Source organism: Pteropus alecto, unplaced genomic scaffold (genome assembly GCF_000325575.1).
Source record: "Pteropus alecto unplaced genomic scaffold, ASM32557v1 scaffold3, whole genome shotgun sequence".
In the NCBI taxonomy this organism is placed as follows: domain Eukaryota; kingdom Metazoa; phylum Chordata; class Mammalia; order Chiroptera; family Pteropodidae; genus Pteropus; species Pteropus alecto.
Genome location: NW_006442484.1, coordinates 56668315 through 56684143, shown reverse-complemented (window position 1 = coordinate 56684143; position 15829 = coordinate 56668315). Strand labels below are relative to the sequence as shown.

Sequence of the window (15829 nt, the reverse complement as noted above, 5' to 3'; positions counted from 1 at the left end):
AATCTGAAAACCAGCTTCTGCTGAGTGAGGTTTGTGCTAAGGACCCACAGAGAGCATTCGCTTTGAATGCAAGGTTCATGGATTTCTTTATCATGAATTCTCTAATGGAAGAAGATCTTCTTTCCATTTTATGAAGTCTTGGGCCCACAGGTAGTGAGCAGTGTGTTGGAGGCTTGAGCATTGAGTAGGAGTGCTTGAGGAAGTCCTTCTAACTCCAATCTGGTGGTTGGCTATGATGGCCATCTCAAAGATGAATTACTGCTATGAAGATACAATCTGCCAAAGGCAATGCATCCATGATTCTTGGGCTAATAACAGCTTTGGCTTAATGCAAAAGAGAAAATAAGCTCACGATTTTTAGGTAGAGCTGATAGAGATGGGGCATGGGAACCTGTGTCTGTTAAAGCCCTCGAAAATGGCCGGCCCACTACATACATGTGAAAATTATATGTGGAATCTTCAAATTCACAACAGGCTATTTCCTAGGCTACTTGCTATTGCAGACACCATAGTTCTACCTGGTTTCCATTCAGTAATAGTTCATCCATGACTCCTTGCTTGTGATATTAACCCCAGAATTTAAAGATTGTAACACCCAGCCCCTACCACTGAGCTAAGGGTAGCCAGGTGAAGTCTATATTAGTAACCCCAGGGGGTGATAGGACATATCAATGTCCTGAGCAATGGGTGATGTTTTATACTATACTATAAATATGTTATAGTATTTGTAAGTAAAGTTAGAAAAAAATATGCTTGGTAGGTAGAAATATTTAGAAAATGATCAGAATTTTGAGGTAATAAGTTTAATTCTTATGTTTATTGAAAAAGGAACCTGGGTCTTAAAAGCTCTCTCCCACCAGTCGAGTTTTGGAAAGCTTAGTAGATGGTTTCTGTTTACTTTCTCATCTCTCTTTCATACCTCAACACTTTGCTGCTATGACAGCATTAAAACTGATCTTGCCAATGTCCTCAGTGATATCACAGTTGTCACATCTTAAAGGCAGTTTTAGGTCTTGAATCAACTTGACTCCTTTACCACATAACACCCTGCTACCTTCTCGGACCACTCTGTTGACTGCTGTTTGCTGCCCTCTCTTGTTTTCCTCTTAACGCTCTTGCTGCTTTTGCTTAACATTATTTAACATTTCTTTGTCTCTATTCTTCCCCCTTAAATGTTGATGTTCCCTTAGGTTCTGCCATCAACCCTTTCTTCTCTTTAATTTCACCCACACCCAAGGCTTCAACTACTGATGACTCCCAAATTTGTATATTTTAAGCTCAAGTTCCATGTATTCAAATATCTACTGAACATCTACCTTAAACTCAATACACGCAGAACAGAAACTCACTGGTACGTCAGACACAATATGAAAAGAGAAATAATCATCTCCACCCAATCCCAACCCCATTCTTTGTCCTTTATTCTTATCATGGTGAATGGCACCACTATCAATCCCGTTGCCTAAGCCAGAAGTAAACATCATTCTAGACTACTCTCCTTATCATCTTCTGAATTCCATCCCTCTGAGGGATCTGTTGTCATTCTACCTCCTAGCTGCCTTAAGTATGCATGCTCTTTTCTCCATAGTCATTGCCCCCACCTTCCTATCCTAAAGCCTTAATCTTCAAGATATTCCATTGCTAGCATGGCATAGGTGTGACTCGTGCTCCCTTTTCCACTCATCCCCCACCACGCCCCCATCCAGGCCTTTTGCACTGTCATTTCAGTTCCTGATCTCTCAGGACTCTACCTTTGCCTTTGCACCTGCTGTCTTTGCTACCTGAGATGCCTCTTCCTCCGTTTTCCCATGGCCAACATATTCTCATTCTGGAAAACATCACCTCTTCTGAGAAGGTCTCCTGATTTTTCAAAACAAGAAAAGAACGCTTCTTCAGTTCTCTGAAAATACTCTGCTCCTCTGTCATGGAATATATCACACCATGCTCATTTATTTCCTTATTCCTGTGTTTAACATAGGTGCTGGAATATAGTAGGCACTCAATAATGCTTATTGCATGCATACATGAATGAATGAATAAATGAATACAAACTGTTTCCAATATCTTCTTTCACGGGCCTGCATAGCTCTTATCACTCAATTGGAAAGACTACCCCTTTCCTCTTACAGCAAGCCTCAAGAATTTTGGTATGATAGTCTCTTCTAATAAGTTCAAATATAATAAATAGGAACAAATATTCAAAAGAAAGCCAATTTTTTATTTTAATCAGTCTTGGAACTGACATTTCCTATACTTCTGGTATACACTCTCATACCCTGATGCTAAGGAATTCTCATATCTATAAAAACGAATACACTAGACTGACCCCACTCAGCTTATCACTAATGTTCAATAATGGTTTCTATCGCTACTCCAGAGCCAGTATATATGTTTATTCTAGTCTTCCTGCCCAAGTCAATTCATAAATATTTTTAATCTATGAACCTTTAAACTTAAAAAGATTTATTGGGCCACTTTAAATATCTATTTCTTGCTCATATGGGATTGAAAGATCACAATGGCTCAGGACCGATTGCATTTCATCTTTTCAGTATTTATTTCGCAGCTGAGCACTTTTCAGAGTTATGAACATGAGTCCAGTCCCTGACGAACCATAGCAAAGACCAAAAAATGAGCAAAATTATACACCCTGGAACCCACAGGGGACAGCAAGGACTGAATAGGCAGCATCTGCTGTGACTTATTACAGGACACATGCTACACTAGGCCCCAAATCAGTCCCCAAACGGAAGTCTTTTGTCATGGGTCTTTCACCACAAGAAAGCAACATACACATATATTCGACAGTAACACTCCATAAATTTCTGTCCCACAGAACTTTATCTCATGTGGTGCCAATAAGAAAGCGAGATATCTCAAAACAGCAGGAGGAAATTACTATTTTATGTACAGAAACATTTATCGCTATAGAGAAATCTTTTAACAAAAGAAGACATGGAACTATCTGCCTTAGGATAAGTTCACAATAAAGAAGAATCTCTCCAAATAGTGTCTGACAGATTTGAAGTTAAATTTATCATCTAAAAGAAAGTGAGTGGAAAGAAAATAAGTTATTTATAAAACTATAGTTACATACGTAGACAATACCCAGGACATTCTGAGTATGGATGGAAGAGTAATATATGACCAAGGACCATGTGGTGGGGGCAGGAGGAGGAATTTTTAATCTGGAATCAACAAGCCTGCTGAGATTTATGTCAAAGTATGTGTGTGTGTGTGTGTGTGAGCACACACACATGGAAGTACATTGTGTGTGTGTGTGTGTGTGTGTGTGTGTGTGTGTGTGTGCGAGCACACACACATGGAAGTACATATGCTCACTCACAATCATGGTCCATACGCATAGTTCTTTGGGAAGAAGATTCTGACCATTCCTAGTATTCTCCCAAAAAGGCCTTTGATTCACAAAGTGTTACAAACCACTGCTCTATAGCAAATGTTTCCCAAATTCATAAACAAAGATATACTGCTGTCAGGTGATATTCAGGATTATTGAACACAGTGATGATCTAAACCACTCGACTGGAGCCCTGAGGCAGTGGTGCAAAGCAGATAAGATTTTTCATTTCAGATGGAAATGAGAGAGAAAGTCACTCACGAATCTCACAGAACATTTTGCTATAACGTCTATGTTAGTAAGGTAAGGGCAGAAAATCCACTCCGTGTTTAGGAGACTGCAAGCAGCAGGGTAACCTGGGTACGTAGAGGAAAAGATGCCCCATCTGTTTCTCCAGTGCCCCTCTCATGTGCACCCTAAACCTTGACATTGGTTTTTGATAGCTGTCGACGTAAGAAACATCCAAACTTGTAGAGAATTTTTATAAAATGTATTTGAGCCAAACAGCAGATATGCCTGGAAGCAAGATCTCAACAGAGTGAGATAAATGCTCCCAAGGAATGACAGTTTGCCGCTTCTTTTATGCATTTGGAATTAAGGAGAGAATGCAAGGAAGATTACATGAAGGTGGGAGAAAACAAGGTGGGGATTGGGTAATGATGGGATAGTTAATAAGATTCTGTGCTCTCTCGAGTGTGGTCAGGTTTTAGCAGGAGGGGTCTGAAAAGAGGCATTTCAAAAGTGTTTTAACCTAGATGCACACATACAATGAACCCGGCTTCTTAAGGCAAAATAAACATATAACTAAAGAAGTTATACACCTGGGACGTGACTACCTACCATGACCTGCCCAGTTAGAAATTTATAATCAGATCACCCTGTGAGATTACTTTCCTTAGAAAGCAATTAGGCAAATGATCAGCACATTCCTCTTTACGAAGACGATATTGAGATGAATCTGAAGAGGAAAACAACACAGCTACAGAATTTTTCTTTGATATAGAATGAAGAAGAAAGGTCAAAGGAAGAAAGCTAGGAAAGAAAAAGGGTGTGGCAAGATTGGACGTCAAGCAGAGATAGAAGAGAAGGGGAGGGATGCCTTTCCAAGTTGGCTAGAGCAGCTGCTAAGATCAGAGGCTCTATTTATATTCACTATACAGTGTGGTAGCTAGATCAGGCCAACAGAAGAATTAGCACTGCCAGCAACCTTAAAAACCAGTAGAGTACTAAAATCCATACTTTGATGTTATTGGAGTTGGTTTAGATTTAATACATAATTGATTGAAATGAATATGATTTAATTCTTTCCTGTTAAAATGGAATTTAAATATATTTCAAGAGACTAATGAAGGGATTTCAGAAAGCCAGACCACTACAGGTCCTTGTGTGGAGCACAAAGGCAACAAGAACTGAAAACAAACAAAGCAGTAGAAAAAATGTGTGTAGGGGGAGAGGGTGTGGGAGAAGAGAGCCCAAGGGATTTCTTTAGTAATATTTGTTTATGGCTGTTTCAAATTAAGGAACTAATTTTGGATTGGGGAATAAATAAAGAAGTTCCTTGAGAAACAGAAGACTATTGCTAAGAACAGAGCTCTGCCTGCAGTTAAGTCGGGGGGAAAACGTCTATTCACGCTTATACCTGGCTTGTTTGTTTTGTAGTGTTAATGTGTTTGTGAAAAGAATCCAATTCACACTATTTTTCTCAATGTTTCTTGTTTGTCTGCTTATGCAGATAAAGAACCAGCATCTCCTTGATGAGACAATCTTTTTAGAATAGGCAAGAGAGACACCCCTGGAATTGTATTAACTCTTTCGGGCGCCATTCAGTAGCAATTCAAGGCTGGGAGCAGTATTCTTGCATTCAGTGGACTCCACTTCATGGGCTGGACCCTGTGATTTTCATCAAATGAGCAAAGATATTTTGGCCCAACAATATGCTTTGGTTAAGAGCTTAGTAGAAGAAGGTCCATGTGGAAACAGTTGACGGTTTTTGAAGAAGGCCACTTATTGGATGTAAAATGGAACCTCCAAAGCAGAGCAGCAGGAGCACCCACCAGCCAAGGCACAGCACACCCCAGCTATGGGCTGGAGTTTGCACCAATTCCATCTGATTGATGTTTGCCTCACTGGGTCATGCTCATCTGTGTAAGAAAGGAAGCAGAAAGGCTGCCCAAAGCTCAAAGTGTCTTATAAAATTGTTTTGCCAGTATTAAGACCTTACCCAGGAATAGTTTTAGTTTTTGCTTTTGGTTTTTGAGCCAAAGAAAATATTGCTAAGGGAAAGTTCCCATTTAATATTCAGTCTCATCAACTGAGTTATTAACAGAAAGTAGTTCATGGCAACCATTTCAAAGGGGCTAAAAATGCCTACTAGTAACAATGAAACATTGATCTTCTTATGTGGATTTTCTTAAAATAGTAGCTTTGGTCCTACCTTTTTGAATGCTGAAAACTTCCCATTTCTGAAACATACCTTCCTAGCCATCCTTGTTGTAGCTTACAGGCCACATTTTCCAAACCCATGAACATATGAGTCTATGCTAGGTCAGAGAGAGGTTGGTAATGCAGAGAGTATGAGATACTATTCCTACTTTAAGGAGTTTGTGATCATCAGCTAAATAAATAATCAATCTGAGTTCTCAGCTCAGTGGGTCTTTTCACCCTTAAAGCTCCTTAAAAAGGTAGTTATAACATCTACGAGTTTTTAAATACTTACTGTAAGGCAGGCACTGGACTTCATTTAATGCTCACAAAGCTCCTAAGTGGAAGTTAAATTAATTATGCCCATTTTTGAGAAATGGTAGTTGAGGTTCAGAGAGAGAAAGTAATTTTCTCAATGGCTACACAACTGGGGCTGCGATTCAAACTCTTGATTTCAAAGCCCATGATCGTGATCATGATACTCAGGACTGGCTGCCATGGGTATGCGACCCGGGCACTAACAAGTAGCAACCCTTGGAGTGCAAGCTGGCACCTGGAACAGGCCCACACTTGGTTTAATGTTTTGTTGTCACTGTCTTGAAATTCTTAATAATCCTTAAACAAGTTGTTCTGATTTTTATTTTGCAACGGGGGCCCACAAATCTTGTAGCTGGTCCTGAGTTTACTATATTTCCTACATTCTAGAGGAATTCTATGTGTAGGAGTTAAAAATTTTCAACCGTTCTTCCTTCAAAAGGTAGAACCTAATTTCCACTCCCCACTTGACTGTGGGCTGGACTTAATGACTCACTTCTAATAAATAGAATATGGCAGAAGTGATGATATGTGTCTTTGTGATCAATAATAAAAGACATTGTGGCTTTTACCTTGTTCTTGGTCACTTGCTTCTGGAGGACAGCCGCTATGATATGAGGACATTTGAGCAGCTTTTGGAGAGGCCCAGGTGGTGAGGAACTGAGGCCTCCTGCCAGCAGCCATGTGAGTGAGCCACCCTGGAAGCATGCACGCAAGCACTCAGATGACTGCACTCCCCGGCCCAGATCCCAACTGCAGCCTCATGAGAGAGACCCTGGGACAGAACCATCCAGATTAACCACTCCTTGATTCCTGACCCTCAGAAATGCTGTGAGACAAATTTGTTGTTTTAAGCTGGGATAATTTTTTAAGCAGCAATAGATAACAAATATATTATGTAACTCGGGAACTCAAGAAATGAGAGGAATCGTTGATTAACAGGTGAATACATTCACCAATATTCGGTGTGATTTTAAAATTAATTTTGTTGTCTCTTCGGAGCATATAGGCATTTTATTCTAGGGAACATAACGACGATGCTCTTCTTTCCATATGATCATCGTATGAAGGCCTTCCCCTAATTTGGGGCACAGTTTTGGATTGTAAGTAACACTTGACATTCCATCCTGATTTTTAATCCACAGGCTTCCGAACACCCTTCTTCCATAAGGTATTCCCAGCCCCGCTGTGCCTATGTCGTGGGGCCTGGTGTTGCATGTCAAGGTGCTTCGACCGCATTTCTTCCGTTTGCCTGGCATGGAATTGGGCCACCTGGCTTGCTCCCTTACAGTTGCCTAGCTTTCCCGTCATTGCCTACTTTTGCATGGTCCTGCCCAGGGGAGTAAAGAGAGCATAAGGAATCCCTAAGTGCTGCTGGCCTGGCTCCATTCCATGCTTTGTTCTTTAGGACCCAGTCACACTGGTTCACAGCAAAGGTAACAATGGTTCACACATGACAACAATGGACCCACTTGAGACATAGATTCAACACTAGCCATGCAATAACATCCAAGCATCAGAGTGATAGGTGTGAATTCTAATTCAACAGCCCAGACAGTTAAAATCTGTGATGCTAGAAGTCAATCTCTTGGTTAGGGTCCTCCCCCATGTGTAGATACTTTAAAGGCCTTGCCTGAACCAGAATCACTGACAACAGATGAAACCAGATTTAAGCTCCCTCCTTCTGCATGGTAGGAAAAATCTCATATGTAAAAAGAAAATTGTAACCACTTTAACTTGGAAAGACATAGCTTAGAGGGACATAGCTTCCTTTCTACAGAGCCACAAAGCAAGTGGAAATTGTCTGGTATCGGACAATGATGTAAGCTAGATTTAGTGAAGATGTAGGCTCTAGACCCTGCCTTTTACTCTATTATATAAGGGAGGAGGGTGGTGATAAAAGGACGGGAGGAGGGGCAGTGAGGGACGCAGAATCCTATGACAATCCCTGTTCTGTAGAAGCAATTATATATTGATTGTTCTCAAGGAAATCCATTCAGTTTAAATAATGTGATTATTCTGATGGCAGATGCGACCAAGTAAACTAAAGCCTGATATGCATAAATGTGCATTTTTAAAGAGAAGGCATAAAATATTTGTTTATAAAAGATTTGTTTATTATCCTGACAAGTTTTCTTTCCATTGCAGTGGCCCTCTTCTGATTTCTGTTTTTTAACTGAGAGCTTCAGATGAAGCTAGGGTGAGCCAATCAGCCCCCTAGAACAAGGAACAGGGACAGGAGCTCCAAAGAAAGGCCCTCTTTGCTGCTTCTCATACCAGGCATGTCTTAACATCGATGCAGACAGGACCAGAGCCATGAGGACTTACACTATCTGAGGTTATTGACTGGTTTATGAAGTTTTTGTTTGTTTCGTTTTCCATCTTTTATGATGTCCGCTCTATGAGAGCAATGTCTGTCATGCCCATAGTTGTATTCCCAGCCCCAAGGACAGATCCTGACACATGGCAGGCATCAATAGATGAATGAAAGAAGAAAGAAGTAGACTCACACCTTGTGAAATTAAGTGAGACTTATTAGTTCTAGGCTGTCCCAAATGACAACTTTTATGACCCCAAACAACCAGTAGCATTCTCTAATATTCACTCATCATTTATTGATCAAGTATTTAATGAGTACCCACTTTATATCTTGAATGAGGGCATTACCTGCCACTCTTAATATACTACACTTCTCATTTCATCCATTCAGAATATTATCTCCCTCCAAGAGGGAGCAATCCCATCCTTAATGCCAGGGCAAAATTCTACAGCAATAGTATTTTTGAAAGTGTTTTTCCAAGGAAGGGCTTCCTGTTTCACCACAGAAAGTACTGCTGAATAGGCACCCACTATGTTTAGAATTTAATTGGTTTAAGAATTGACTACATATTTTACATGTAAATTCTCTTTAGCACATTTGAAGGTAGTTTCATTAGGTGGAATTAGTTTTCCTACTTAACGTGTTTTTAAGTTATTGTCATTATGGAAATGATAGCAAAAATAAGGTAAAATTCCAATTTCAGGGACCTGGCTTCCCCCTACCTCTTCCTTTTAATTTATTTATTTCCTTAGAGAAGAATAACAATTGATCTCAATCTAATGTAGCGGCCTCTGCTATTTCTGTGTCTCGTTCTAAAAGTGAACTAAAAAAATACTTCTTAAAGAATAAATACACTAGGCGCCATGCAGTTGTTCTTTTAAAACGTGACCTTTTTTTGCATCTTTTATGATGTATGTGAAGGAAAAATAATACAGTGCTCTCCAGAATTACCTTTTATCTATCATATGGCAAACGTTACTACGAATGAAGAAAGTATGCATAGAATGTTCGAGAAAGTTGTTTTGAGGCATCTTCATCCTCTTCTCAAGTGGCTCCTCTCAGCACTCAGTTCAGCTATCTCTTTCAAGCAAATGGAAAACTCCTCTGGGACTCAGAAAATATTTCCCATCCTACCACAGGTCTTTGTAGGACATTTAGAAAAGGGACAGGGAAACAAAAATATTTTCCCAAGTCAGAAGACTTTTGGTCAATAGGAACAAATGTGGAATCTGGAAAGATTCCAATTAGCTTCCTTGCAATAAAGTAATTCTAAGGTTCTTCTTATTTTTAAAACATATCTTTTATTCATGTAGGCAATGCAAACAATTTATAAACTTCATTAACATAACAGCATGGATCATATGGGAGAAAATATTTTCTCTGAGAGCAAGTTGCTTTTTAAAAAAATTCTTAATGCCCTCCACTCTCAATTTTATTTAGCTTATTGCTGGTTTTATCATTTATTTATTTATTTTAGCACCTACAGCACCTGGTATTCCAAGGTGGTCTCCCATCCAAGTACTAACCAGGCCTGACCCTGCTTAGCTTCCGAGATCAGACGAGATTGGGCATGTTCAGGATGGCATGGCAGTAGACTGGTTTTACCATTTTACAGGTGAATTGTTTCTACACACAGACAGGATATGAATTACTGTCATTATTATTTTAATTATTATTATTATTTATATTGAAAGTCTATTTCAAACCCCTCTTAAAAAAAATAATTACTGAGTGGGACTCTCAGTGGAGTACTATAACCTTCATTTGAATCCTTGAATGGAGCTCTGCCAGGGAGAAGTCCTGCCCTGGACCTCAGCATGGGTAATATCATGAATGAAGCAAGAATTTCTTTAGTTTGTTTTTCCAGAAGAGAATAGAGATTGCAAAATAAACAAATGTTTTACTAAAGAAAAAGAAAACTGTATGGTTGCTTTTTTTCCCTCACCTCCTGCCTAGGTGCTCAAGTGTAAAGGCTGAGAGCCAGGACTTTCCTCTGGGGACCCTAACAAATCTCAGAAATCACAGAGTTCACATCTACATCTCCAATAACAAGCTCCTTAATGACAAGGGCTGCATGCCCAGGAAGGGGTAGGTGGGAGGCCTTGCATATGTAGGTGCTTGACAAATATTTCTTATTTTTTAATGTGAAAATAAATGCTTGGAGGAAACTACACAACTTACAAATGAAGTCAGAGCTAAGAGACTCTTGAACTGATCTTCTCCTCCAGCAAATAATGTGTAAACAAAACAACTATGTACATCCTGTCCCCTAGGTTTTCTCTTGACAGTGGGGTCTGTACAAGGTGCTGAGTAGGAAGAAAAATGGGCAGAAGGGGCTACTTGCCAGCCTTGAATATCTTTCAGTCCAGCTGCAGAGAAAACTAGCAATATGTGTGTAGAATATGCTCCTGTGTTCACAAACTCAAGTGTACAAGAAATGTAAGTTTTATTTCTCAATAATAAATAAAGGTACATTTCTTTAATATAGAAATAGTGAATGTCTACAATTAATATCAGGTTCAGATTCTTCCTTCCAAGTGGCAGAAATGTAATTCTAGGCAAGTCAAAGTCCCGTTTCTTCTTGTCCATGATATCAGCTCTAAATGTGAGGGGACTAAGAAAATGAGAAAAAGAATAGGGGAATAGATGGGTATGCAAACTACATCCACTGAGACGTATTGTCTCATCTGGCTCTTGGGAATTGGGCTACCCAGATGGCTGCTTGGATGGACCTTGTTCCCATGACTCCTTAAGGTTGGTGACTGTCCTTGCTCCTAAAGCTCTTTCTCGGGCCCCTGCACGTTGCTCAGAGGAATGCAGGGCCTGGCAGCTGTCGAAGGGCCTTCAGCAGTTCTGTGCCCTTCATGAGCCATACCACGTCATGCTGGGGCCATGCGAGGCAGCCTCAGGCCCATGAACTGAGAAAAATTCCACAGCCATATCTATTCCACCATCGTGAAGCTTCCTCAAGCTCTACCTGTAACTAAGGTCAGTTACCTCTACTTACCTGGGTTTTCTGTTGTCTCCCATCCAACAGTTGGGGGGTGGAAGAGATGTCTTTTTTTTCCTAAGAACAAAAATGCAGTCCATGTACTTTGTTTCTGCTCTGACACTCAGGAAAACTTCACTGTTGACTCACCAAACAATCCTTTGGGCGGAAAATCTAGTTCCTGCATCACTGTGTATTCTCTCAAATCCATTAACTTTGCCTGAGAACACCTTGTTCCCTGTAGGTTATATACATTTGAACACAAGTGAGGAATATACTTTTTTTTTCTCTGAGCCAGTGGGTGTCCGTGCTTTGGCTGCAAAATGGCAGAAAAACCGCAGGGTTACAAGAAAATACATGGACAAAATCCTCAGGTGATAGGTCAAATTATCTTGCTACCAATTGTTTAAATAAAGGCTCAAGGTAATAAGGGAAGAGATGGGCAGGTCTAGACCTCAGGTAAGCCAGAGGCCTGCTGGAGGATGCTCCTGAGAAACTAACCTTCTTTTCACTCAGTCTGGCAGTCAATACTCAGGTATGTGCAGGGACTGTTTTGTACACACTACTTGTTCCTGGTGAACAGGCATGTAGGAAGCTAGAATTTCCATGATGGTCAGGCAGCAAGAGAAACTAGAAGAGAATAAAGCCTCCTATGACTATGGAAAGGCAACCATCTTGCCCTGTCACAATGGTTCTGCATAAGAAACCCCAGAGAAGACTTCTGGGTATCAAATCCCCATACTGTGTTACTTCTTGTTATATATCACTCTCTCTTTAAGTTTTTGTATTTTTTGCCTTCAGTTGTGCCTGTTGGTGTCATTCACCCATTGTGATATACATGCAAATGCCACAAAAGTATAAAAATTTAATGAACACATTTTATAAATATTAATATTGTTATTCTTAGCAAGTCTGATTGATGATTTTGGGCAAGTCACTTAACCTCTGTCTTTATCCACTCATTTAACAAATACTTATTAAGCACCTAATATGTACTAGGCACAGCACTGGTTTCTGGGATACAATAAGAAGCAAAGCATGAATAGTTGCTACTCACATGGGGCTTACCATTTGTGGGAGATGCAAAAATAATTTTTTAAAGATCATACAAATATATGATACTTTGTAATGGTTGCTATGAAGGAAAACTTCATAGAACTAGTCTGAGGGCAAAGGAGGCCCTTTTTGAGACAGTGGCATTAAGCTGATACTTTAGTATTGAAGGTTGAGTAGGGAATAACTTGATAAAGCTCTTGAGGGCAGGGCATAAAGGTAGCATTTCAGGTCAAGGAAATGGCATTTTTAAAGGCCCTGAGGTTGAAGACCAGAGTGGCTAGGAAGAAGCTTCACGAGGTGAAGCTGGAAGGAGTGAGCAGGACCTTACAGACCATGTTAAGAATTTTAAAAAATCTTTTTCCTAAGAATGACCAAAAGTTTTTATGTGTAAGTGTGACATGTTCGAATCTACATTTTAAAAAGATCACTCGGACTGTGATGACATCATCCCTCCTTCACCTCAGCCACCAAACCTTAGTGCAGCATCAACATTTCACATGAGTAACTCAGAAATCGTAGTCTCAGGCCACAACCTCCTATTTTTCCATGATTGTAGCAAGTCCTCGGGACATCCATTCTTTCACCTCACTGAGACCTGTAGTGGCTTTCTCACTCTACTGCTACATATTCATTCGTTCTCTCTTTCCTTCACTTTCCTCCCTATCTAGCTGTAGGGGATCAGAACAAGACACCCCAAAATATACTACTTGGGCAGATTGGTTATTCTGAGCAGAAAGGAACCTAAAAGTCTAAGACTCGGTGGTCCATCATTTAAGTGACTCTCCTATCAATATCCAAAAGTACCTTGTCCTAGTCTCCCTTGGATGATAGCTGTTCAGCAGAGCACCACGTATAACGGAGGGTCTGGCACAGCGCAGATGCACAATAAAACTTTGTGAATCCAACAGTTCACCATCTCCGTGTAATCTCTGGGCCACATACCTCCTCCTATTTGTGTCACTATAAGTCACCGGTCGCCAACCTCAGTTGAGTCCTCATCTTGCTTAGTTTGCACTTTGACTACTTTAAATCTTCCCTCTGCTCCTACTTCACCCTCCTTGACTGTCAGCTGATGACAACTTTTGCATCTAAGAGACAAGCAAGAATTACATAGGAACTACATCACCTTCCTGCAACCAGTTCTACACACTTTTCCTGTTTGTCTTATCTGTGTCCTTTTCATGGGGAAGTTGTCCTTGGCCCTGTGCTCTGGATCCTACCTCCTGCTGCTGTGTTAGGGATCTTTCTCTTGACTAGATTTTCAACATTTCTTTCTCTATGTGCTTTATTGTAACAGCATTTAAATTTGCTCATGTTTCCATTTTGAAAAAGCCGTCCCTGCACTTCACCTTCCCAGCCAAATTTCCAGAAAATGTTTTTAGTGTATATTATCACTGTTTCCTTATGTCACATTTAACTTTTCAACTCACTGCAATATGACTTCTGCCTTCAGTGTGCCATAGAAACTGATCTCACCAAAGTCACCAAGGATCTCCTCGTCTCCAAATCCAAAGAACGTGCTTTTCGTTCTCACCTTCCCTGACTTTGCAGTAGCTTACAATACCATTGACCTCTTCCTCTTTTGTAATCATTTCTGGGGGAGGAGAACTGGGCCTTCTGGTTTCCCTCCTACACCTCTGAGCTCCTTCTCTGTTTTCATTACTGATTACGGAACCCTAATCTCTACCAATTTAGAAAATGGTGGGGGGCTCTCTAGAGTGCTGCCCCAGGACATCTGCCTTTCCACACTCCACTTTCACCTTATAAGGCCTCATCATAGTTTCCATTTATATCTGTATGCTGATAAAACCTAAAACTAGATGAGCAACCACAATCTTTCTTTTGAGCTCCACACATGAAAGTGCTTTCTTAACAGCACCTCCTGAATATTTGCTAAGTGCCTCAAACTCAAAATATCCTGAAATGAACGCATGAACTTTCCTCAAAAACTGCCTCTTCTCTAATGTTCTCTGCCTTTGGAAGCGTCAATCCCATCAATCCTCTTGTTTAATCCAGAAAACTTGACTCCTCCCTCTCACTCATCTAAGCAACAAACACACACCTTAAGTGTCTCTCAGAGTCATTCGCTTCCTGCCACACTGCTTCAGGCTGCCATCATATTTAGCTAAAATAATACAAAAGCTTCTGCCCTGGTCTCTCCTAAACCAGTCTTACCTCCTCAATCCAGCCTCCCCATTTCAGTCATAAGGAAGATTTTTTTTTTTTTAAAGTGCACATCTGATCATGTCACTTTTCTATTTAAAATCTTTTAATACTTCTTATTGCTCAATAGGCAACCTCTCCGGCTTCCAGCTTCTCTGTCTCACTTTTTCTCCCTTTCAGCTATGCTAGAATTTCCTCAGTTGTTTAAATTGTGCAGGCTCTTTACCACTTTAGGGTCTGTGCAAATAGCATTTATTTTGCCTGTAATTTCTATCCACACTCTTTTAAAATAATTATCGGATTACCTCCTACCATCACTTCCTCTTTGAAGCTTTCTTTTACCCCCTCCCTTCCCCCTCCTCCCCACTGGATTAGATTCATCTATTTTACATTCGTGTAAGACCTGGTACCCTGCATATTTGTAATTGCTTACTTTTATGTCATTATTTGTTTAATGCTTTTCTTCCTTGCTAGATTATAAGCTTTATGGAGGTGAGGGTAATATCTGGCTTGCTCATTTTTGCAGCAGCAGCACCTAGAGAAAGGACTAGCTCTTTGGAAATGCTAAATCTATATTTCTTCTTCTAATGACTGTCTTAACCTAGTCAATTGTCATTGCTTCACATTAGCATTTAAAACTAAAACTCAAGTTCGTCTCCTTGAAGTTATATTCTGAGCCAAGTAAAACGTTGATTGCATTTGAGTGCCCAGCTAATGAAAAGTCACATTATTAATTCCATTTCATAAAACATTTATTTGAAACAGGTGATGCAGAATGAGGTAGATACAATGATTACCTCCACTTCATGAAAGAGGATCCTGGAACACAGAAAGGATAAGTAACTTGCTCAAGGTCCTACAACTAATAACAGGTAGGGCAGAGATTTGAAGAAAACCTGCATTTTAATTTGGATCTGAAACAGACCTGCAACTGTCCATTACACCACGGTGACCATGCACTTGAGAACTTTGCTCTTCTTACAAAAAAATAGGCAGAGTGCATTGGTGGGTGTCTGACAGCTCCTCAGTTAGCTCTGAATGCAAAGCTATGGGCCTAGGAAACTGACCGTCAGTATTCGAATCATTCTGGCAAGAGTGCTGACAGTACTATCAGAAGTGTACCCACCCAAGCCCCTCATTTAGAGGCACTAGTGCCACCTGGTGGCCAGATTTTGTGCTATCTTGGATCCTTCTTAATATTTATTTT

At 40.2% G+C, this 15829-nt stretch overlaps 1 pseudogene; it reads right to left on the bottom strand.

Annotated features, from left to right (window-relative positions):
- Window positions 1-9891: 9891 nt before the first annotated feature.
- Window positions 9892-10010, bottom strand: LOC112470525 (annotated as a pseudogene).
- Window positions 10011-15829: the final 5819 nt, after the last annotated feature.